The sequence below is a fragment of the Vicugna pacos genome, chromosome 8 (genome assembly GCF_048564905.1).
Source record: "Vicugna pacos chromosome 8, VicPac4, whole genome shotgun sequence".
Classification (NCBI taxonomy): Eukaryota; Metazoa; Chordata; class Mammalia; order Artiodactyla; family Camelidae; genus Vicugna; species Vicugna pacos.
This window is the reverse complement of record NC_132994.1, coordinates 53,005,562-53,030,997: the sequence shown is the minus strand read 5'-3', so window position 1 is coordinate 53,030,997 and position 25,436 is coordinate 53,005,562.

Sequence of the window (25,436 nt, the reverse complement as noted above, 5' to 3'; positions counted from 1 at the left end):
AATACTGAATAATTTCATATCTGCCAAACCTGAGCCAATCCTTCATGAAATTTCAGAGCCTTTGAGCCTTTTTGAAATGTCAGTGTCCTCCATTAACTTGCTAAATTGACCCTTTATCCCACCTACCCAGGCTCCTTCTCTATTTTTTTCCTCTCTTGGTAGGCTTTTAGTTCTGATTCTGCTAAGGTCTGGTGAAATAACTAGACAAGACTAACTCCCTGAATATTTGGGGAAGCATTAATCACTACATTTTATTAATTCCCTCCTGGCAGACATAGAGTTCATTCTAAAATAAAAGAGCATTTTATGATTCAGTACAGACTTCCTCCAGAATGGTTCAAAGAGATATCTAAGTCTTACGTTACAAATTTGAATGTAGATACAGATTTTTAGCCTGATAAGAAAGCAAAAAATATGAAGGAAATCAATGGCAAGGTCTTACCGGAATCAATGCCAAAGCAGGCAGTAGTAGGCAGGCCTCCTGATTTTTAGTTTAGAAACATAACCTTAAGAGGTAGATATGTCTAAGTGAAATAAATAGTTAAGACGATCAACTAGTTATACCATTCTCATTTCTTTTCCAAAAAAATGTTTTATATTGTTTCAGTTACCTTGGGGACCATGACTTGTCCCTTTTTTGTAAACATAGGCAGGAACAGTGAGTACTTTGATTTCGATGTGAATCTGTAGCTCTGTGAGGCCACACCTAAAGATCAGCTCTCTCTGAATCCCCAGGTCCTACTGCAGTGGTTGGCAATTATGCTCCGTAATCAGATGAAGGATGCACATTTTCTTGTTAACTAAAATAAATGTTTTGTTTATGTGGATTATAATTCGTCAGTTTTGTATAGCCCTTGGAAGATGACAGTGAAGCTCTCTTCGTAATGGAATGCAATATAATTCTTGTTTGTGTTGTTTTGATAGGTATCCTTTCCTTGTAGCGTTCTCTCTTCTCCCCCAGCCCTCCCTCCCTTTCCAGCCCTGTTTTGGAAGTCCAGTTAGCCTAATTTAAGCTGTCCAATATCAAAGGGGAATAATTTTAATGAAGGATTTTTTTACTTTTTTATTGAAGCATAGTTGATTTACAGTGTTTCAGGCGTACAGCAAAGTGATTCCGTTATATATTCTTTCCAGATTCTTTTCCATTATAGGTTATTACAAGATATTGAATATAGTTCCCTGTGCTCTACAGCAGGTCCTAGTTGTTTACCTTGTTTATATATAGTAATGTATACCTGTTAATCCCAAATTCCAAATTTATCTTCCCCCCCCCCACCTTTTTCCCCTGGTAACCATAAGTTTGCTTTCTATGTCTGTGAGTCTATTTCTGTTTTTTAAATTTTTTTATTCCACATGTAAGTAATATCATATGGTATCTGCCTTTCTCTGTCTGACTTACTTCACTTGGTATGATAATCTCTAGGCCCATCCATGCTGCTGCACATGGGGTTATTTTATTCTTCTTTTACCATTGATTATTATTCCATTATATGTGTGTCTATATATACATGTATATATAGACACACACACACACACCCCCACATCTTCTTTATCCATTCCTCTGTCAGTGGACATTTAGGTTGCTTCCCTGTCTTGCCTATTGTGAAGAGTGCTTCTATGAACATCGGGGTACATGTATCTTTTCGAGTTAGAATTTTCTCCAGATATATGCCCAGGGATGGGATTGTTGGATCATATGGTAACTCTATTTTTAGTTTTTTTTTTTTTAAATCTTCATACTGTTCTCCAATGGCGAATTCTTTTTAATGCTTTGCCTCATTCCAGAATTTGCAGCAATGGCAAGATTCTTAACAGAGGCAGCAACTACTGCATACATTTCTAAAGGGGGAGCACTGAAGCCAGAGAATGGCATCTACCATGGAGAAAAGCCAGCAGGGGATAGTTCCCCCAAATTCACATCATCAACAGTAGTGTGGAATGTGAACTAGACCCTGAGAGCCTGGTATATTGTGTCAGTATTAAAGGACCAGTCACACTTGTGGGTGTCAGAGATCACTTCTTCATTTGTAGCTAAAGAGTGGAAGATAATTCTTATGTCTTTGCTGTTGATGGAAAATGCCATGGGTAGACCCTTGGGGAGATGGAGAAGGGACTGAGTTGTCTGGTAAGGGAATAATTCTGACAACCTTCTTCCTCTTCCCAAATTGTGTACAAGCTGAGTTTTGTAAGGTGCCCAAGGACATCGACTTACTCCACAGCCTGGTACAAACATTCAAGATTATAGTGAGTGTTGACCTTAAATAGCTTAGGTACCAATCTAAATCCCACAATCTATCAACCTGACCTTGTCCTTTCTTTGGGTGTTTATATACTCCTGGGAAGGAAAACAATTCCATTACATAAAGGAAATTACAAAAGCAATGTACCCAAACTCCATAGGGTAATTACAATATTGCATCATTTTTTCAATAGTTTAACAATTTCAGATCAGCATAAAATGTTGGCCAGGGACAGGGGTTAACGAATCTTAAATGTGAGCATTTTATTCAGTTAAATCCATTGAAACGCTTTGTGTTAGTAGTGCTTTTCAGGCATACATCATCATTATATGTATGTTTGGAGTTGACTTCCAAGAGAGAGTGAGAGAGAAATAAAAAAGAGCCTTTCAATCCAGCTGTGACCTTCTTATATGTACTGAAATTTTGTAGATCTTATGTGACAACTGATTTTTGCTCTATTTGGCTTGTATGATGGAGTAAGTTACTTCTAAAAGCATATCTGTTATTTATAATTTAAGTCTAATTTGAGTTTCTTAAGAATTTCTCTTTAAGAATTGCCCTTCCTTCAGGCTCACATCTACCCTAACAGCTGTCACATCCATAGTAGAAGAAATAAGGATTTTAAAGGCAAGATTGTTACTTGAGAATATATGAATGCTCCCTGTGGCCTGCCATTTCTTTGAAGCTAGGAGAGTGGTGTGAGACACTCTCATTTTCAAAAGATTCTCTGGGGAGGGCTGTCATTCACAGCTACCTGGATGGGCTGGAGCGAGACACACATCTTTGACAAAGATCTCCTAGGAAAGAATATCTAGGGCTGAACAATGCATTGCCACCATTTCGAATATCTCAAACTGTCAACACTTTCATAGAGAAAAGAGTAAACATATTTTTCAGCAGTTGTAGTGGGGCTTGTTAAACAAGCCTTTGTTGTGCCTATTTCTGAACGACACATAACTTACTGTAAATGTCCACCCGCTTAGTCACCCAGCTCACCCCTCCCTTGTGCATTTCAGGAGGACAAGGGGTGCGTCTGCAGTGTTTGCCAGTGAGTCACTGCGGTCGTTACACTCTGAGAGCAATCGGCAATGAGTGACCAGGAAGATGACAGCATCCCATCATTGTCGTGGTTTTCAGAAACTAGTAAACATGAAAATCTTGTTTTAGTTACAAAGGAAAACAAAACCTTTTACATTTCTTTTTCTTTTGAAGGTGTGTGTATGTGGATACGAAGGTTTTCTTATATAAGGACACATACAAGTGATAATTCAAATAGGCACAGGGGGACTCAAGAGGGCTGTCCTCTTAGGACCTAAGTAGGACTAAGTAGTAGTTGCCAGACAAGGTTTGTTACCAAGGAAACCTAAGGGTGAAGCAGATGAACATCTGTCCTTGGTAGCTCTCTACCACCCTTAGTTTGCTTGCTTCAAGTCAAGGATACCCCGTGGCCTTATCATCCCTTAATCTTGCCTCTTCAAGTATAATGTGTTTAATAACTCCTATGATTTTATAGGATGTTGAAGTGAGAGTTATAGGCATAAAAATTAGATCTACAAAAATTATATGGAATTTTTCTGTATAGGGAATTTGTCTATTCTCTTCTGTTTGCTGATTTATTTAGATCAGTACAGGTATAAAGATATTTATTTTATACCTTGAGTTATAGTCCAACACTGATAGATAATTGTTTGACTGATTGATCGGTTGGTTTTCCCGCATTGGTCATTGGGAGCTTTTCCAGCTGACTACTATGTCCCATTGACACATCCCCATCGTTGTGGGTTTTTTGTTGTTGTTCTTGTTGATATTGTTGTTTTTGAGCATTTTCTTACTTTCTGGCACTCGAGGGAGCTGCAGGCTCATGTTGTATAGTATTTCCCACCCCAGTTGTAGAATCAGCCATTTTTCCAGAGGGTCTTTGTTCCTTTTCTTGAAGAGTGGCGTGAGAAATCAACATCTCCTTCCTGGGAGACGTCTATGCTCCATCACTGGGGTGATATTGCTGTTAGGCCCTCTCAGTTGACAGAACAAAGACATTTATGTGTGTGGTAACCATTAGATGTACATATGTCTATAAATATTTCTATATGTGTTTATTTGTATCTATATGAAGTTAAATGAACACATGTGTCCAATCCACTGAATACCATGTGGGTCATTCTAGCCTTTCCTCTTATCTATAACATTTTACTCCAAAAGTGAGAAACCTGGCTCCCAACGCCCACCATCCATTAATTCCAGTATACAGTATACACGCACAGTGGTTTCAAAATTAACCCATGCTCCTGGGGGACACAACTTTCCCAGCTAGAGTATGGTGCTTATGTACAATTCCTCTTGTCTTTAGCCTTACAGTCTCCATTCACTTCCAAAGTTACTTAGAAATTAGCAACCTTCCCCCTACCTGCTATGGTAAGATTATTTCATACATTTGTATGTACAAACTTTAGTTAATAATAATGTATTAATATTGGTTCTTTTGTGGTGACAAATGTACCATAATAATGTTAACAACATGGGAAGTTTATATGAGGTAATTGGAAGCAGTCTTAACTTTTCTATAAATCTAAAAATATTCTAAAAGACAAAGTTTATTTTAGAAAACAAAAAATAAAGCAGAAAAAAATTAGATCTGTTAACTTAAGGAAAAAAGGACTTGTAAGTTTAAGAAAAGGAGACTGTTGGGGGATGTTGCTTCATTTAACTCTAAAATATATTTTTTCTTATTAAGAAATCCTGTAGGATGTTTGACTTGGCTTTTTTTTTTAAATATTTAAAAGTAGGACACTGCCTGTGAATCTAGTCAGTAGGAATGACCCAGAGGAACTCATCTCTGAAGATGCATTTAGACTGGGTTTCTTACCTAGAGAATGAACTGATGACCCAAAAACCTTATTTCAAATGCTAATCAGCATCCATTAAACAGAAATTTGTTATATTCTGGAATACTATCTGGGTCCAATAATTGGTAACTGGGGTATAAGATCATGTCTACTTTTCTTTGGAACACATTAGAATGTTTTTTGAGGGTTACTCAATACTCTTGTGTGCTCAAAACCTATAAAATAGGGGTTTTTTTTTCCTTTATTGTGGTGAAATTTATATAACACAACATTTTCCATTTTAATCACTTTTGAGTATGCAAGTTAGTGACATTAATTTTATTCACAATGTTATATGACAATCACTACTATCCATTTCCAAAACGTTTTCGTCTGGACAGAAACCCTGTATCCAGTAAACAATAACTTAATTTCCCTTTCCTCCTCCTGCCAGCCCCTGGTAACCTCTAATCTACTTTCTGTCTCTCTAAATATGCCTATCCTAGACATTTGCTATAAGTGGAATTATATAATGTTTGTCCTTTTGTGTCTAGCTTAGTTCAGTTAGCAGAGTGTTTTCAAGTTTCCTCCACGTTGTAACGTGTCAGAACTCCACCCCTTTTCACAGCTGAACAATATTCAGTGTATGTATATACCGCATTTTGTTTATCCATTCAACTGTTGATGGACATTAGCGTGATTCCCATTTTTGGTTATTCCACACAATAGGCATTGTATATATAAGTTTTTTTTTTTTAAAGAAAGTTTGTTGAACTTTCCTGAAATGCAAAACTTGGCTAAATTGTAGCTAGCATCGATACCTTTCATTTGATGCCAAAGAAGTAAATGTGCTAGAAATGAATCAGTGAATTTAGTGTCCCTGGCATTATCAGAAGTGGCTCTAGAGGCCCCAGGCCAAAGACATTGCTAAACAGGAAGCACTTCTTCAAGAAAGGCTTGCTTCCTCTGTCTGTTTGTCCTTTTATGTCTGGTTTCGCTTTTGCACAGCAACAAGAGCATAACATTTAAAAGAATTGTGCAAAAGCGAAACCAGACATAGTAAACAAACCTATGGTTACCAGGGGGAAGAGGGTGGGAAGGGATAAATTGGCAGTTCAAGAATTGCTAGTATTAACTACTACATATAAAATAGATAGAAAAATGAATTTCTTCTGTATTGCATGGGGAACTATATTCACTATCTTCTAGTAACCTATGATAAAAAAATATGAAAACGAATATATGTGTGTATGTGTATGACTGAAACGTTATTCTGTACACCAGCAACTGACACATTGTAACTGACTATACTTCAATAAATAAATACAAAAACAAAGAAATAAAAATTAAAAATAAATGTTATGCTCTTATCTTATTCCCTTCTCTTTCTCTATTTATTCACAACTATAATATTGTTAATAAACTCAAGTAATTCACATTTTAATTGATGTATGTTGATTATTCATTAGCATGCCAACTACCACCGTAGCTTATAAGTCAGGTTCTGCAGTCTGGCATAATTAACCAGGCTGCACGTAGGACAGGAACATGAGTTTGAGGGGTCGCGATTGGTAGAATTTACCCGTAGAATTTGCACACCCAAAATGTAGCTCCTCTTTTCCCCTAAAGTAGGTTCTCCAGATTTTCTCCCTTAGTTAGCATTATTACTATTTGCCTCATCACCCAAGTAGGCCCCTCGGGAATTCCTCTTGACACCCTCCTCTTGCTGACACCCTACCAGCAATCCCACAGGTGTTGCCTTGTGTGAATATTTATGAAGTTGTCCCCTACTCTCTATTCCTCTAGTTCTACTTGCACAGCTATAATGGAAGCCCTCATCATTCCTTGCAATACTTCTAGGAGACTTAGACAAGAAGGGTCCTTCCCCTGGATGCTGAGCTATAGAGGGACCAGCTTATCAGACTCCAAACATTGTTGAAGAACACACAGTGACTCTGTCACTTAGGATGTGGTGTTCAGCTCTGAAACAGTCAACCCGTAACCCCAAATATCCTCTCTCATGACTAACACTGTTTGAGCCCCAGGGAAACATTTCTCTAATCTCCTCTCCACATCTCTTAGATTCTGGAAACAAAAGGCAGCCAACCACATGAATGCTATGAGAGGTGGGTGTTGGGTTATTACCTAGATAAGAGAAGAAACGTTACTCCATCACGTTGCTGGCGGAACTTAAGTAGGTAGGTGTTTAGGTGAAAAAAAAGGCAAATGAATAAACTCACCATTATGAAATGAATTGGGTCCTCCCAAAACTCACATGTTGAAGTCTTAATCCTCAGTACCTCAAAATGGAACTATATTTGGAGATAACGTCTTTAAAGAAGTAATTGAGTTAAAATGAGGTCATTAGGATGGGCCCTAATCCAACACAACTGATGTCCTTATAAGGAGAGGAAATCTGGACGTAGACACACACACAGAGAAGACCACATGAGGGCACAGGGAGAAGACAGCCGCGATGAGCTAAGGAGAGAGGCCTTGGAAGGACCAACCCTGCTGACACCTTGATCTTGAACTTCTAGGACCCAGAACTGAGGAAATAAAAGGAAATAAATTTCTGTTCTTTAAGCCCCCAGTCTGTTCCTTTCTTATGGCAGCTGTAGCAAACTAACACGCTTGCCAAAGTTCTTCCTCTCAGAGAGCTTAACTGAATATTTGTTCCCAATGTGCCATTTGCTCGCTTCTCTTCATGTTCCAGTTTCTGGTTCAGAGGAGCAGCTCCAGAGTCTAGCCCTGGATCTGTAGTTGGAAGAGCTGTACACTGGTCCTCCTTTGTGCTTTCCCTCACAGGCCTAGGACGACAAAGGGCCAAGAAGTGCCTGCCTGAAGTTTTATCTCCTCCCATGCCAGAATTCCCTGTCCAAATAGCCCTGAGTGCATTACCAGGGACTATGCCAGCTCCTCCCAAACCCTTCCCCAGGAAGGTGCGTTGACCCACTGCTGCGCACACATCTAAGCCTGAGGGACACCCAGATCAGCTGTTTGTGGGTGATACGGTTGGAGCGTGGACACGTGGACTGGAATGTCCACACACAAGTGTTTGAGATCTACATGGTATGGGATGGCCCTGGATGATGGCAAGGGAAAGGGGGGAGGTGTGGGGCTGGTTCTGCAGGCCAGCTTTACCTGCGCTGTGACCTTCCAACATGGTTCTCTGAGAAGCCGTGCAGCTCTTAATTTGTAACTGACCTTCCAGATCCTTAGGATGGTATATTCACCAGGGATCAGGGAATAGCATGTATTTTATTTTATGATTTGTTATATGATTCATAACCTTTCTATACTTAGACATATGACAGCTGGGTCTTCATATCTTGCTTCAGACCCCACAAATATTAGGATTAGGTTCGGTGGTTCTGGAGGGCCTCACAGATGGGAGTATCATTTGCCACTGTTTCACGTGAACTAGGAAACATTTTGCAATATTAAACAATTCATATTACTCTTAAATTTGTATATATGCATATCAGTCTAGACATATATGTGACACATGATGTCAATTTAAATATTAGCAATGAGGTGGATATTAAAACAAAAATGACAAATATTTGTGTTTTTATAAACATTGATATGACTTCATTAAATTTTTTAAAAATTCAACATAAATTTTGTCTTATTTAAATAATTTTCATTTTAATTCTTATTATACTGCATAATTTGTATTTTGTTTTAAGTTGTAATGAATTCTGTTAATTATTTCAAAATAAAAATACATTTTAAACTATAAGTAAAATTTTATTTTCTTCCTGTCACCATGATTTATAATTTTTGACAATACATGTACATTTTGTACATTTTGATTATAAATACATTTTCTTTTTTGTTCCTTTAGAATAAGCAAAAATTGTGACTATGATAGAAATGGAAAATGCAGCAACAGAGTACAGAAAAGACATAAAAAGGAAAAAAGAAATAGAAAATCTTCTAAGAGGCTGTAGTCTTAAATTTTTAAAAACCAGAGACAATGAAAGTGAGCAGGTTTTTACTGTGTGTCCCACATAAAATTTTTTAATAACACATTACAAATTCTTTAGTGAGGATTTCATTATTGCTCAAAACAATAAAAATGAATGAGAAAATTATTCTAATTGAATCTACAACTTGGGAAGAGGTCAAATGAAACCCTTGCAAGTTCACACTTTTTAGTAAATAAAGAGTTAATTACTGATTGGAACAGTGAGAACTTCTGTGGTTCTCCCTGGCATTTGTCCTAAGGCTTTGCGACATTCCCCAAGACAGCCTCCTCACAGACTTCAGTCCCCACTCTCTGTCCCCTCATCCTGTCCTACATGCTGCTGTTAGAGTGGGCTACCTGACCCCGGCCACTGAAAGGCCCTTCAGCAACCTGCCACCACGTGGCACAGAGCTGCCCCAGGACACAAGCCCTGAGTGGTTGATGCCGCTGGGGGCAGGGAAGGTTTCTCCGGCTACGCAAGTGGGAGGAACTATGCAGTACAACTACGTTATTTCTGGAAGACATCTTGAGGACGTTAATGCATTAATCCCTTGCTTGAATCTCCAGGAGGAGAACCTATATTAGGCAGATCTCCTGAGTGTTTTCACTGATGGGTTTGTAGATCTGGTGTTCTTGGAAAAGTTGGTCCAGAGCATTCCTCGATGTAACAGCCACTAGCCATGAATGGCTATCTGGCACTTGAAACGTGGTGAGTCTAGATTAGAATACGTTCTAAAAATAAAACACACTGTATTTCAATGATTTATTATAAAAAAGAGAAGGCAAACTATCTCAATAAAAGTTACATTGAATACATGCTGAAATGATAATATTTTGGGGTATATTGCATTAATAACATACATTGCTCAACAACAACAACCAAAAACAAACTCAAAGATACAGAGAATGGATGGGTGGTTGCCAGAAATGGGGGTTGGGAGGTACAAAATGGGTGAAGGTGATCAAAAAGTACAAACTTCTGGTTATAAAATAAAGAAGTAATGGAGATATACATTGTATAGCATTGTGACTGTAATTAACAATACTCCATAGTATATTGAAAGTTGTTTAGAAAGTAAATCTGTAAAGTTTTCACCACAAGAAAAAAATTGTAGGGGAGCTTATAGCTCAAGTGGCAGAGCTCATGCCTATGCATGAGGTCCTGGGTTCAATCCCCAGTATCTCCTCTAAAAGACACAAGTAAATAAATAAACTTAATTACCTCACCCCTCCAAGAAAAAATTAAAATAAATAAATAAAATTTTAAAAAATTGTAGTTGTGTGATAAGGGATGTTAACTAGACTTACTGTGATGATCACTTTGCAGTATATACAAATACTGAATCATTATGTTGTAAACCTGAAACTAACCTGTCAATTACATCTCAATTTTTAAAAACATTGAAAATATAGATTGCTAAAAACTTAATTCTACTTGGTTCTCTTTTTATTTTTTTAATGTAGCTGCTAGAAAGTTTAAAATTCCACCTGTGGTTTGCATTTTATGTCTATTGGACAGCAGTGATCTGAGGACAGCATGATATGTAAGACTATTCAGGACCTAGTGTCTACCCATCTCTCCAGAAATTTCTCTTAATAGTATCTCCCTTTGGGCTCTAATCGCTACACACTGTTTAAAGAAATCTCTGTCAGTCTCTACCAACCATGACCATCAGCAGTACCAAATGTCTTAACATTTCTATGTGTTTGTTTCAACTCCTGGAACTACATCAGGCTAATACCTGCTCAGCTTTTCGGTATCAAGCATCAATCACTCATACAGGAAGCCTATCCTGAAATCCAGACACACCTATCCCTTGGCCTGGTTAGGTGACCTTCCTCAAGGCACCTGTAATTTCCTGCCTAAACACTGAACCTGTACTCACTGCACGTCTAGGTGAGCATCTGCTTATGTATCTCACTCTTCCAGGACATTGAAACATCTCGAGGGCAGAGACAGACCTTACTTACTTTTCTATTTTATGTTCCGAGCACCTATCACAGTGAATGAATGAATGGGTGATTCAAGAATGGAGGAGATATGGTTCCTTCCCTAATAGAGTACAAACTAGAAGAGGAGACAGGTAGGTGAATAGATAGATCAAACATGTTGCTTTAAATTGTGGTATAAGAGATACTGATCATTATAGGAAAATTTCAAGCAGAGAACTCAACTGGAGTCAGCTTTGTGGGTGGATAACTGTACTGTTGCACAGGGCCTTGTGCTTAATCCAAACCTAAAGTTCTGGGATGGGGTGGGGCTTGCCCCGAATGAGGCTAGAATTAGGGACTTTATTTCAAGGAGCTCCTTTGTTTCACTTTCTAATCCAAAGGAGATTTTATAACTCAGTCTACATAGCAACTGTGATTTGTTTTTATCCCAGATAAACATACCCACCTGCTGCTGATATCAAGTCACTCTGAGATGAAAAAACATCTATATTTTTTTCTGATGCCTCTGTTAAACAACCAATTAAGAGTGAAGTTGTCAGTTCTTTGGAAGAATGAAGACAATTATTTTAATAAATTAAAAGGTGTTATTTTCTGTTCTTTTTATTTTTTCCCTATTTTTATTTTTATTTTTAATTAATTAAAACCAGTTGACATGCATATACAAAAACATGTAAACATCCCAAACTATTTAGTATTCACCATTGTTTTTCCCACTGCAAATTACATTTATATGTTATCATCTCTTCCAAATTATTAAAGACCTGATTTCTGAATTAGAAATATAGATGTTTATCCTTCCCTAATGTAAAATAAACATGATGTTCTTTTACACAAAAACAATGTTAGCATTTGAGGCTAAGTTTTGTTTTTATCAAAGAGTTAAGGTTTTACATAGTCTATAAATAAAGATGGTCTTGTTTCCAGTTTGACTGCCTGGCTCCTGAATTCTGTGTCCAAGCACAGAGCGTTAATGGTTAAGAATTCCTTCCATAAAATGAGAGTTTTCACACATGTTAAGAATTTTCTGAATGATTCATTCAACATTGCCCTGGCAATAAAATACAATGTGGCATTATAAGTTTCCTCCTTAATGCCTATAATGCCCTAATCTTTGTAACATTTTTCTCCTTAAGATTATTTCCATATCTTTCAGGATTAACTGGTTTATGGCATAAGCAGTAGAAAGAGAAATGGCAAAACTATCCTCCAAAACATTAGTTAAAACACAGGCTTCCATAACCAAAGTTGATAATTAAATTCAGCTCATTGTTTGGTTTACCCTATAATGTTTAAAAGTTATTTTCTCCTGAATGCTTGGCTTCTTGGTGAAGTTCTTCTGTATAACAAATATTTTTGAGTGATTGCTACACACTGGTGGTTTTTCTAGGCTCTGGGGACACAGCAGTGAACAAGACACACTGGTCCCTGGTCCAAAGGAGTTGATAATCTAATGTAGGAAATAATAATAAAAAAAATTGTGTACATGATAATTTCAGATGGTGCTTTGAAAAGACTTGAAAGTTGTGAAGAAATGAGCATAGGGAAAGGTGATCTGACCAGAGGGGTAGGGAAGATGCACCCACATCAGTGTTGTGTGGCCACGATTCGCCCCGACTTCACCGTGACTACCTCAATCTCATCCTGCCCGAGCTTCTCCTGCCTCGGTAGTCATTTAATGACTATTGTAACTCTTCTAGTCCTACTGATCTCTTCTTTCTTACGCACATGATTAACAGTTTCTATTCTTTTTCAGCCACCTCTAAGACCACAGAAATGATGGGCAAATTTAGTAGTACTTAGGGGAAGCCAACCTGTTCAACTCTTCTTGGTTTAATCCCTTGAAGCAAATGTCATTTGATGGATATAGAAAAGAACGTGAAGTCAGAAAACTTGGCTTTGAACCTCTTCTTTTCTACGTATTTGGCTCTTACTTAACCTGAGTCATGGTTTTATTGTCTCCAAACATGGGGAAAATGATCTCAGTTACAGGATGCTGTTGTGAGATGCTGAGAAGTACCACGTGGACCATCCAGGGCACCTGCTGAGACTTCACTCCCCATCAGACAGCTGAGGTTTGCTATTAACATTCCAATAACTCAGCCACAGAATGCAAGATCCAGGCTGTTCTCTAAAATACTGTGGCAAAATTCCCATTAATACAAACTTTTCAGTTCTAGAGACAACATGAAAATCATGTTTGGATGAAGCAATAACTCAGGAATAAAAAGTCATCATTTAGGTATGTGAAGCAGGTCTTGTTCCATTGGCAAGAAAGTAAATGAAGAACAAATCCATACATAGGGAAAAAAAATTGACTTACGGGGATTTGGGAAACATCCTTGACTTCTCTTACCTCTCACATCCTATGGATTGTCAAATCCCATTGATTCTGCCTCCTTAAGATCTCTTTTCTACTCCCACCATGTTCTTATCTCACACTGGCAGCCACATCTCACTTGGGCAGCTAAAGGACCTCTTCCCTGAGGTCCCTTCTTCTGTTCATTTATCTCCATACCTCTTTCCTCTTGTCCACACCAAAGTGGGGGGAAACATTCTAACACTGTTTCAAGACTGAGTTTTCTAAAATGGAAACCTCACCATGTTATTTTTTTGCCTAAATCCATGCAAAGTCCTTTTCACGGTCGTCAGTGCAAAATCCACTCTTTAGCACGACATCATTTGCACTGCCGCTCCCTCCTGTGTGCCTCGGTGCAGTCAGGATGGCCGAACTGCTGGCCGCGCTCTCTTGAACCTACTTCTGAGCTTTTGTTCACGCATCTTCCTTTGCTCTGATTGGCTCCGCTAGACGCCTTCTCCAACCGCACTTCATTTAGCTAACTCTGGTGATGATGTGCTTTTAAACCCTCTTCCCTCACCTTCCCCTCATCCTAGCTCCACACGGGTTACATGCAGGATCAACTGCATCATTTGCAGGGCCCTGAACAAAATGAGAATGTATGGCTCCTTGCTCAAAAAATAATTAAGAATTTTACAGATTGTCCACCCACAAAGCTGGTGCCAGTCAAGTTCTCTGCTCAGAGTCTCCATGTAACTGTCAGTACTATTCATAGCACAATTTAAAGCAACACATTTGAACTATCTATTCGCCTATCCACCTCCTCTTCTAGATTATACTCCATGAGGGAAGAAGCCACATCTGCTTCATTCTTGAATCATTCACTTATTAGGCACTAAACATTTATTCAGGGTCTTATACACCAGGTACTATGCATGCATCCAGCCTTGTGCTAAATATTTTATATATAATAGGGCAGTGGTAGGGCCTCATGGTCTGGGCTCCTGGTTCCCACCTAGCCTGAATCCCCCATCTCTCCTCCCCATTCACCACATTTATTTGCAGCATCCTCAGCCCAGGCCCCTCCTCTCACACTGTCTCTCCCTGTCTCAGGCTTGATACTGCTCTACATAGTCCAAATCTCCTTCCAGTTTAATATGACCCAATGCCCAGGGGTATCAGGGCTTAAATTCAATCTCTGAAATACAGATACGTCTTATACCTCAGGATTTTAAGTCTGAAAAGATCCACCCCAGCTACCTCTGTCTTTCTCTAAACCTAAAGTGGGAAAATGAGGAGACAGCGTGGAGATAAGAGGGTAGCCAAAAAAGGGACCTAAGATCTTCCTATTTTAGTCATTTCCCTTTGTTGTTAAGAGTTAACAATAGCTCTGAGAGCCTCACAAGGCCTAACTTGAACACAGACAAGGGAAACTTTCCTCTCTTCCCCAGGGGACCACAGTACAAATGACTCGCTACTTAGAAGCAGCAGCTGATAGCAATGGAAAGCAGAGCAGATGGATCCTTGGACAGTAATGTCAGCAATAACTCACCCCCAGGGACTCCAAGAGGAGGCTCCAGCTCCGTACTCTTCACCAGTTTACCCTCTTCCCTCAGAGCCCAGGATTCCACGTCCAGACCATGAAGTCCTCGAAGAATGAGGAGTCTAGCTGGAACTGGCTCCACTGCCACAGGCGGGAGAGGAGGAACTGGGGTGTGGAGAAAGAACCCTTAATCTTCCTTCTACATCTCAGATGTTCTAATACCCAAGACTACAATTTTCACCTTGAACAAGTACTAGGTGTCACTGCGCTATTATTTTAATTCTTCATCTATATGGTGTGAATTGGCAAAAGTACTTTGGGGCAAACAGTAACATCACTGAGTATCTTCTATATTCTGTAAGCTGGGTTGAGAGTTTCACATACAACTTGCCTAGTCCTCATAATAACCCTTGAAGGGCCAGCATTTCTATGAGTTTCATTTCATAGATGAGGAAACTGATGCCAGAGGAGTTGTGTGATGAGTAAGATATGGATCTCAGATTCAAATTTGGCTATGCTGTCTCCCAAGTCCAAGCTCAAACCCCCAGGGCTCCCCTCTTTGAGTAATGTTAATTCTATACCTGTAAGCCCTCACTCTCTGCATTCAGTCTTTTATTTCTTTGGGTATCTTTTTTTGATGTTATGTTGCTTTTATCAAATATTAGAATTATTTTTAACGTATCTCATCTTCCTTCTTATCAAAGTAACTCATGTCTTGCCCTGGATTTGATTCAATCCAAGAAGCTCAGAAGTGCACCTTACACAGATAAGGCCTTCAGTAATCTTTTGAATGAAAGGGTGAATGTGAGTAAATAAGTAAGCAGATTGCACGTTCTAAACAGTCCTTTTAAAAAGAGCTTTTTAGAGTTTCACCACTTTGAAAGCTGAGAACTATCTGTATTCATATTTAGTGAACAATTATCTCACAAACTATTCATCACAGATCACCTTTACTCAAACTTATCAGTATCTAAAACTGTTGCCTCTTAGGAATTCCTTTTTGTATGAAGCTATGCTAGGAAAATATTACTAATATTTTTACCATAAAAAAATTCTTCAAACTTTCACTTGGCAGATTCCTCAAACACATAAACAACTGGTATCTGTAACAATTGTCAATTTCTCCTTTTGCCTAATTCTGCTCTCCATTGTAACAAAGACAGTCATTTCTTCCTGCAAAAGTTGTCTTTTGTGTCACCTCTCCTACCATTTGGGGATATTAAACCTCAAAGATTCATTCTACACAGCTTTTGTTCACACACTTTGCCTACACTTTCACTTGTATTTTATAGTCAGAAGAGGAGAGGAGTTGTCAGCGCAGGAACAAGAGGATGCAACTCAGCTCCTCCCTTCTCACCCGCACCCACCAGCATCACCCCTCCTCCAGACATGGCCATGCACTTGTCTAACTAATTTTTCTCAGTTCCCTTTTCCTGGATCCTCCCAATATTAAAGTTGGCAGCTCTAACAGAAAAAAAGCAACCTCATTTCCATCTGAGGGGTTGGTGCACTAGACAACTTGGCCTGTGATGTGAGTCTTGCCAGTTGACTCACATCACAGGTCACTCACTGACTCATGATCATTATCATAATCTAATTTATAGACCATGGAAAATTCTGTACATCTGTACATCTGGTCAGAGAGCCAGAGAGGTGACTAATATGGGTTGTTGCTGCTGCTGTTGGTTTTGTTTTGTTTGTTTGGGGTTTTTACAAAAAACAAACACTCCATCTCTTTCATTTTGTAATGGAATGTGAGACAGTTGCTGAGAATTTTCACCATCACAATTGAGAGATTTCCCATCTGGTAAGAAATTTAGGTCATAATGAAGAAGTGGTTAGTAATATTTGTGCTTTTGTTTTGTTTTTAAGCACTTGGAGATTGTATTGCCCCAGGGTTTACATGCATTGAATTTTAAGCATAATTGGGAAACAAGTTTAAAATCTCAGGTAAAGATCTGACTTTTCTTTGACCAATAATGCAGTGGAATGAGGAGGTGGGAACTAGAGGTGGAAAGAGAGAGGAAATACATTTTCCCTGGTACAAAGTAATTTTCTGATTCCATTCAAGTTTCAAAACCATCTGTTATGTTAAAAGTAGCCTTAGATGTTTCTTAATCACTATGATATTGGACAAACATTATTGTAACAATTCCTTATTTTTTGCTTAAGTAAGAGCAAAACCACATTATCACACAAATTTAACAAATCAACTTCTTTGATTTTCTCTTGGTTAAGTTCTTGTATGACTTTTACATTGTTATTAGATAGAAAAAAAATATTTGTCTGCATCATACCATTATTTTCCTTCTCTCCTGGAACCTTCTATTTATTTAGGACAAGATAACTTGAAGTATATACAGGAATTTGAAGCACCATAATAAAAAATATTTCTATTGAACACCTCTCCCACCCCACTGGCCAGGTGCCATCCTAGGTGCATTGGAAGATAGAAAGAGCCTGCCTTTTGCAACTATGATTTAGTGTCAGAGGCACAACAAATGGATGAAAAAAAATAACTATAGGTGAGAGTGGATGCTCTGCATCCCCGTGACACATCCACTCTTTCATGAGAGCTGACGTAGGCAATGTGAAGGCTGACACCCCTACCTCATTCTCAGGTCCATTTGTTTGCTGGCTTCAGGAAAGCGCTACTAAGATATCACTGTGATATCTGTGCAACTCTCACAGCCAAGAGCAGACTCTGATCCAAGATGAAGAAAAAAGGAAGTTTTCTCTTCTCAAGGACTGAATCATTCCATCTTAACACTTCTGCAAGTTTTTCCTGCTAAGGATGAAAAATCTGGGCCTGGGGATGGCTGCAGGAAGGAAGCATGATGGTCGTGGTGGAGAGAGTGTTGGAAGGTGAGATGGAATCCAGATTCTTATGCCAGGCAGAGCCTGGGCCATCCCAGAAGTCAAGGAGAGCCATTAATCTCTGAGCAGGTGAGAAACAGAGTCTACTTCTGAGCTATACCAGGAGACTGGTATCTAGGGGATGAGCGGGAGGAGCAACTCATTAGCTCTACCTCCATTCAGTTGCATTGTCTTAAATGAGCTATTGTGGCCTGGCCTGGACGCATCTTCACCATTTACAACATTGTTTCTATTGAAAACGATTTTTAAAATGTCAAACAGCCTACAGGCAATTGAACTTTTGGAAAACAACTTGTTCACAAAATGAGGTTCTCCTGCAGCATATGGGGCCATGAAGCTTTGAGTTCTAGTTTAAAAAAAAAGAAAAAGAAAAGAGAAGAAAGCAACAACATAATCTCTGAAGTGCTGAGAAGAGTTCACAAAGCAACATTGTCTTATTCCTGAAGAGATCAAAAGATCAATCAGAAACCTTGCCCTGAAGTCTGTGGCATTTAGATTCATTTCCATCTGTCATCCTCAAATGATGAAATTAGCATGGTAGAGCCATTCATTCTGAGAGCTGTTCATCCAGCATATATAGATGAAGCCATATGCCAAGCATTATTCTAAGTTCTTAATGCCTGTTATTTAATTTCGCCTTTACAGCCCTCTTAAGTGAGTATTACCATCTCCCTTTTCAGACGAGGAAACAAGCTCAGAGGGTTAGCTGATTTTACCAGGGACGCACGGTTAGCTGGTAAGCGGAACTGGAGATGGAACGACCTGTCTGAGCCCAAAGCCAGGGCATTCAACCACTTCCCTCTTTGCCTCTGTGGATCAATCCACCTTTTAGCCTTTTTACTTGGTCTCCAGCCTTTAAAAACAAATCCCTTCTGACTGAACAATTGGTTCAGGTAACAGGTGCATTTAATCTGTGTTATTTGCCCAAACTGTCCCCACCCCTTCCACTCGAATCCTGCTCAAATACTCAAACGTAACAATATTCTCTGCCTGCTTTTCAAGTGTATCATTTTACATGTTCAAAATCTCACAATACCGCTCGGCAGTAAGTAAATATTAACATCCATCCATTATGGATGGGTCAACTGAGCTAGAAAGAGAATAAATGGCGAGTTCTAGGATGTGGCAGAGGAGGGAGGTGTCTCAGCAAAACCAATCGCATTCACTGGACTTGTGAAAGCTCAGGAAGGGGCCTCCCACCCGCCGCGGCAGCCGGAACGTCAAGGCCTCAGGGCGCTTGCTTGGCTCGTGGAGTCAATTCAACCCTTCTTTTACCGCCAAATCATAAACATAAATCAGCGCCCGCATGAGCCCTCAGCTTTGTAGTTACTGATGAACAACCTCTTCCTGGAAGTCTTGTGGTGACACACATCAGATTCATGAACACTGTTTTCTAGGTCAGAGCAATACCCCATATCCAGTGAGTCCCGGTTAAGAAATTCCATCCACTGTAACTCAGGACCACAGTGGGGCCATCTGGGCACGCAGGAAGCTTGCAGAGGGAATGTCTGAGTGAGAGACTCAGTACTGGGTACTGGCCTGGGTCCTTCTAATGAGCTGCAGGCTCAAGGCAGCCCTTCTAGCTTGCCTGCATAGGGGCCCCTGGCTCTGAGGAGCTGCATCTTAAGGCGCTTCTGCTCTATTACAACATCACACAACCAGTCCGTAAAAGGCAGAAAGAAACAACCAAATTCTGTTGAACCACAGATGCATAAATAGAAGTGTCCCCAGATGCCTTGCTCTGTCGCATTTTTTACATTCATTTTAAAGAAATTCAGGGTCCTTGTGAAACATTCTCTAGCTGATTCCAAATTGATGATTGACTACAGACTCAATTTAAAAATGTAATATATAAGTATGATGTACACAAACATATATATACACAACCACAACATAGCATTTACCGTTTGCCAGACACTGTCCTAACTGCTGTAAACGTATTACCCGAGTTAAACATCACAACACACACTAGGACATAGGTGATGTCCTCACCCCCGTTTTACACATATGATAACTAAGGCAGAGATGTGTTGTTGAGGGCAACTGGGAAGTAGGGACCTGGTTTTAGCCTGATTCAATCATCACACTCTGCTGATCGCAGCTATTGTGAAAAAGACTAACTCTTTGACAAAATCTCTGTTGCAGTAAAAAAAAATGATCTTCTGATTTCAGCTTTCTTTCCAGTCAAATCAGAGAGTCAAATCGTTCTTAACGATACAAAAGAACACATGAAATAAAACTGATGCCCAAACAAGGACTGAATGATCACATGAAAAAGCAAAAATACACTTCAGCTGTTTATACCGATAGTAAATTTCCTTTGATCAATGCCCAGGGGAAAATTGACACCCCAGTGACAATATGCATTTCCTTTAGTTTCATTTTCTCCTTCTGCATATTTCTCTTTCCTCCTCTTTCTACTGAAGACTCCACAACTCTCGGGAATTCCAACACCCCCTCCACTCCTCTTGTCCCTTCTTCCCATCCCCATGAAGTTCAAGGGGCTCAGAGAGGAGAAGCTGTGCTGCAGTCTTCCTTGTGCCCAAAGATTCACTGATGTAAAGCCTTTTTTTTTCTGTGCACAATCTAAGTAAAAGAGACAGAAAGACGAGAGGCATGAGTAAGAGAGAAGCTTTTAAAACCCCTTTTAGATTCCCTTCTAGTGACAGATATTATTCCTAGAAGGGTTCAGCTCTCAGCTCCATCCCTTACCAACTCTGAGTCCTTAATTTCTCTCAAGCCCTGTGTCCGCATTTTCAAGATGAAAAGAGTGATTCCTGGCTCCTCAAGTTGCATTCAGTGAGATAACACATGTGAACGCTGAACTCATGGTATTTCTAGAGGCACCAGCACCTTGAAAGGACTGAACCCTTGCTCAAAGGAGAGGGGCTTTAATCCAAGAGGCAAAGTAAGAATCTGAGACTGGGTCCTTTCTGCAGAGGATGAGAGAAGACAGCGTTCCCAGCCAGACAAAGTGGAAAAGGGAAAGCGTTCTCCTGCCGAGAAGTCCTGGGCTTGCCACGGGCTGTGTCCAGGGCTGTCTGGTCTTTGAGTGGAGAATGACCGGCTCTGAGGACATCACGTATTGGCATCCACCCGATTAGGAATCTGCTTTTCCCCCTGAACTGGAAAGGGCAGCCTAAAATTAGGCCAGATGCCTACATTTAATAAATAAGGAGACTCCTCCCCAGACTGACTCATTATCTAATCCAGTTAGTGGCTGAGCTCAGACCAGCACGGAGGTGGCTGATTCCTCAGGGTCCCAGGACTTCTCTGCTCCACGTCACGGTGCAAGGCCCTGAGAGGTGGAGGTGGGTGTGAAAATGGGGTCATGGCAAGCTGTCTCCATTTGCTTTCCTCTGCAGCAGCAACTGCTCCAGGCAGCTTGCAATGTGAAGCTAAAGTTTACACAGGTAGCATCATAGAAAATGCAGGCCTTAAAAAGACGACAGAGAGCAGGTGACAGCAGGTGCAGGGAAATTAAAGGTACTGGGGAGCCCCTGAACACATAATGATCGGGTAGGCGTCTGCTTTATCTCTGCGACAGAACATTGTGATAAATTATTAATAAAATGGTTTGTGCAAGTGGTGATGAAAAAGAGACCTGTTTTTGCCTAACAAACTTAGGCATATGGGAGGTCAGGGGCTTTTACTTTTCAGTCTGCACTTTAGAAATACATTAGAAGCAAATGTGTAAGCGCTGTCCGTGCTTTTCATAAATAAAAGGAGGAAAGAACAAGAGTTGGGTCATAGTAAACACCTCTGAGTAAAGCAAGCTTAGAAGAGTGATGTTCTTAATACATACTCTGTATCTATATCCCCGATGACCTATATCCCCAATCGACTTCAATCCTGAAAGATAAATTTTACATTTTAAGACCAGAAGTAGTTCATTCAGTGGGTCTCTTTATTTTTAGAATAATGGGTTTCCGTTCTTAGATTCCCTGACCTAGGCTCTTAGGGACAGACAATATTAGATTTATTCTATTTGGGTTTTTTTTTAAAGTGTTTTTAATTTTATCTCTTTATTTCAAATGTGTTTTATTTAGTCTCTTATTTTTCAATGGCCAAAAAGTGTAAAAATGTTTAATGAAACATTGAATTTCAGATTCTGACTTTTTAAGAGACAGTAGAAAGATGGAGAAGCTTGGGGTCCCCACCCCTCAAGAGCAATGAATCAACTGCCGGCAAAAGTAGCCACTTCCGCAGGTGGGCAGGTGCCTTCATGCTGCCCCTGGGCTCCTGCGCCCTTGTGGCCCTACGTCTTCTTCCTACCCACCCTGCCCTACCTCTGAAGATATTTAAATCTTTCCTCTTCCTTCCAGAAAGAGAGCTTAGTTGGATTGTTTTTCTCAACCCTCCTCTACTTGCTGACCTGAAGCCGTGGCACAAAGGTCACAGGCAGACAGAAGGCATGTTGCTGAACAACACATTTTTGAACTTCAACTACAGTTACGTTGGCTTTTTTTAAAAGATGCTTGCATCGTGTTTAGCAGTTAAATGTTCAGCCTTGCAAAGGAAAAGTCATCTGGTGAGATCTGTCTCCTTCAACTCTACATCTTTCCAGTTCTATGTTGTCTCAGAAGAGGAAAATAAAACATACCTTCTATCTGAGACAGGAAAGAAGGGGGCAGGACACAATCATTAAAAGAATGGCACAGCAATTTGTACCAAGACAGTGGAAACTCCAACTCCCAGTAGACCTTGAGGCCCAAGATGGCGGGAGATGTAACTTCCAGTAAACCTTGAGCTTCATTATACGCTCATTGTAATACATTAGCATGCAAATGGCACTCCCAAGGCACCATGACAGTTCTGAGATGAACCATAAAAGGTCGAAAGGTAGGCGGTGGCCCAGTTCCTGGGAATCCCCCTCCTTCCCCAAAATAGCTGGAATTCTCCCCCCACTTGTTAGCAGATGAAATAACTGCGCCCATAAAAACTAACAATGCGGCACCTCGTGGCCTTTCTCTTGCCTTCTGAGGCGACCCTCACTCTGTCTGCGGAATGTGTATCTGCTTTTACTTTAAACTAAACACCCCCTCCCATGCCTTGTGGCCTCTCTGGCCTTCTGAGACGGCTTACGCTCTGTCTGTGGAGTGTGCATCTCTCTAAGTAAACCTACTTTCACTCAACTATGGCTTGCTCTTGAATTCTTTCTTGCGCAAAGCCAAGGACCCTCACGGGATGGGGCGTGTGCCACAGATCTGCCTGGGACCTAGGACAAGGCTGTCCTCTTGCACCCCATTTTCCTGTATCATATCTGAGTGTTAGATTAATTCACAAGCATCTATGAAGTTATTTTGACATGTATGATGTCATAAATTTTGCAAGGAATATTATTTACCCTGGAGACCGTAAGCCTGCCCATGGGCCACACACAGCACATGAGAGTGTTTTGTAAATAACGATGCACTGACGATGATATTGAGAACAAGTTATACAAAGACTGACCGGCCAGGGTGGGGGTGACACCTCCCAGCTGAAGGCAACGTGTTCTGTTCGCAGTGTCTAATATACCCCAGAGAAAGCACACGTCCTTCCTTCAGGCTGGTGCTGGTGAACTAGAGCACGTGCCATGTAGGAAACGTGGGTTTTCTCTGAACAAGTCTGCACCTCCCCCACGACCACCAGCACCTCCTGCCCCAGCATCTCAGAAGCATAGGATGTGAAGCTGAAATCCGAGACGTGAGACTCCCAGGAGGAGAGACGCACGAACATGGGAAACATCCTGGTTCTCGGGAGAGGGTCCCTTCTTCTCTTCTGCCCCCTTTTGTCTCATGGAGGCAAATCCACCATGGTTTTGAACCTCAGCTCTAAAGTTTATCACTCATGTTAACACAGCAAAGGTTTCCTACCCGCTCAGAGCCTGTCGGGTGAGAATGGTGTTTCCTGAGAGGGCCACTATGAAGGTTTGTGTTGCACTTTACCACTTACACAGGCCCCTCCAGATTCCTGTGTTACCCTTTTCTACCTGAGCTGGGCCCCGGGAGGTTGGCCACACGCACCCCATGACGTGCTGGGGGTTGTGAGAGGGAGAATGAGGTACTGACACCCCCAGCTCCCTCCCTGCCAGGTTGTGATGGGTCAGCCCCTTCTCGCCACTCCTGTCAGGCAGCCTTCTCCAAGGAGCTCCGTGCTGTGGGTTCCAGCACTGGGGTCCCACTCTTCCCTGTCCCACGGTACTACAGCACCCTTCGTGGTTTCCTGAAACTCTGTCCACACTTTGTAAGTATCTCCTTTGTTAAACTCTCTTCAGATGACCCAGTGAGACTGTGGAGTCTCTTTTCCACCGGGACGCTGGATGATAGTCACGTGAGCACCTGGATGCAGACTAGAGGCTCCGTGGCTGGTGACGATGCTCACTGACCGTGTCATTATGGTCAGCTTCATGCTGTGTTTTTGAGCGGCCCTATTTTCTTGTTTGGAAAATGAAATATCCAGTGAAAATGTGATTTCACATCTATGTCTACAGAATGGTTGGGAAGGGAAATGCATAAATGAATTCAGTTAAATACCCACTGTACAGAAATGGCTTTCATTGGGCTGGATCTGACCTCATCAACTGAAACAGAATCTGGAAAAATCAGAGGTCCTGGGACCACGAATTAGTCTCACTTCCTGGAGGATGGGTGCAGCCGAACTTCTGGAAGAGGGGAATTTATTCTAACAGTAGGCTTGGGGTGGTTCTCAAAGTGCAAGTCCCAGGATCATCTGGGAACAAGTCAGAAACACAAATTTCTGGGCCCCACCCCAAACTTGCAGAACCAGAAAGTCAGAGGCAGAGCCCAGCGATCTGCTGGTTAGCAGGCCCTCCAGGGGATTCGGATGCACGCGGAAGTTTCAGATACACTGGACCTGAGTAGTTACTAGAAGTAAGCGAAAGCCAACGTGAAGTCCAGGTTGGCAAATGGCTCACCTTGCAGAAAAGACTTCAGGAGCAGATGAATTCATAAACAAGGAGCTTTGCTTTGGGGGACTCTGTCATCAGTCAGTGGGGATTGGTTCAAAGCAGGACTCCAGTCCCTGAGAACAACTGAGGTACAGTTGAGGTAGCACCCCCGTATTGCAGAGGCTGAGGGCTAAGTGAGTGAAGAAACGATTCATCGTGCACCAGAAACGAGAAATGCAGGGCCCTTCTGAGAATGGGAGCCCTTGGCAGCCTGCTGTCTGAAATAGCCGGAAGCCCAGTCACCAGAACTAAAACTCAAGATCAAGACCAAGAAGCACGTTGAGGGACCCAATGTGTGGGACCTGAGCGTTTTCCAGGGCTTTGTAAGTCCCTCGTGGGTCAGATAGGACTGGCCCTGAGAGCCAGGTTCACTCACTGTTTCTTCTGGCGACAACCGAAAGGTCAGCCACGGGGAGGTGGGGTGAACACAACGGCCTGATCTCCAGGTGGGGCCTGACCGCCACCCTCCTCACCAGCCACTTGCTGGCCGACTGGCTTTCTGATTTGGCTCATCATATTTTTTACTGACTTATGTATGCAGACTTGGGATTTTCAGGCTTCATCCGTGTGTGGAAAGATAATTTATTGAGACACTACTCTGTTTGGTTTTCTGTGTTTTCTCCTTGCCTGGTCCCCAGGAGTTAGCCAGGCTCCTGGACTGTTCTTGCCTCCGTGGGTGTGGTAGGGCTGAGAGCAGAAGGCAGCATCTCTGATATCTTGGGAAGATGAAGTTTACTGAAGGGTAAGGAGGGAGGGCAGAGACGATGGGAAGCGGGGACA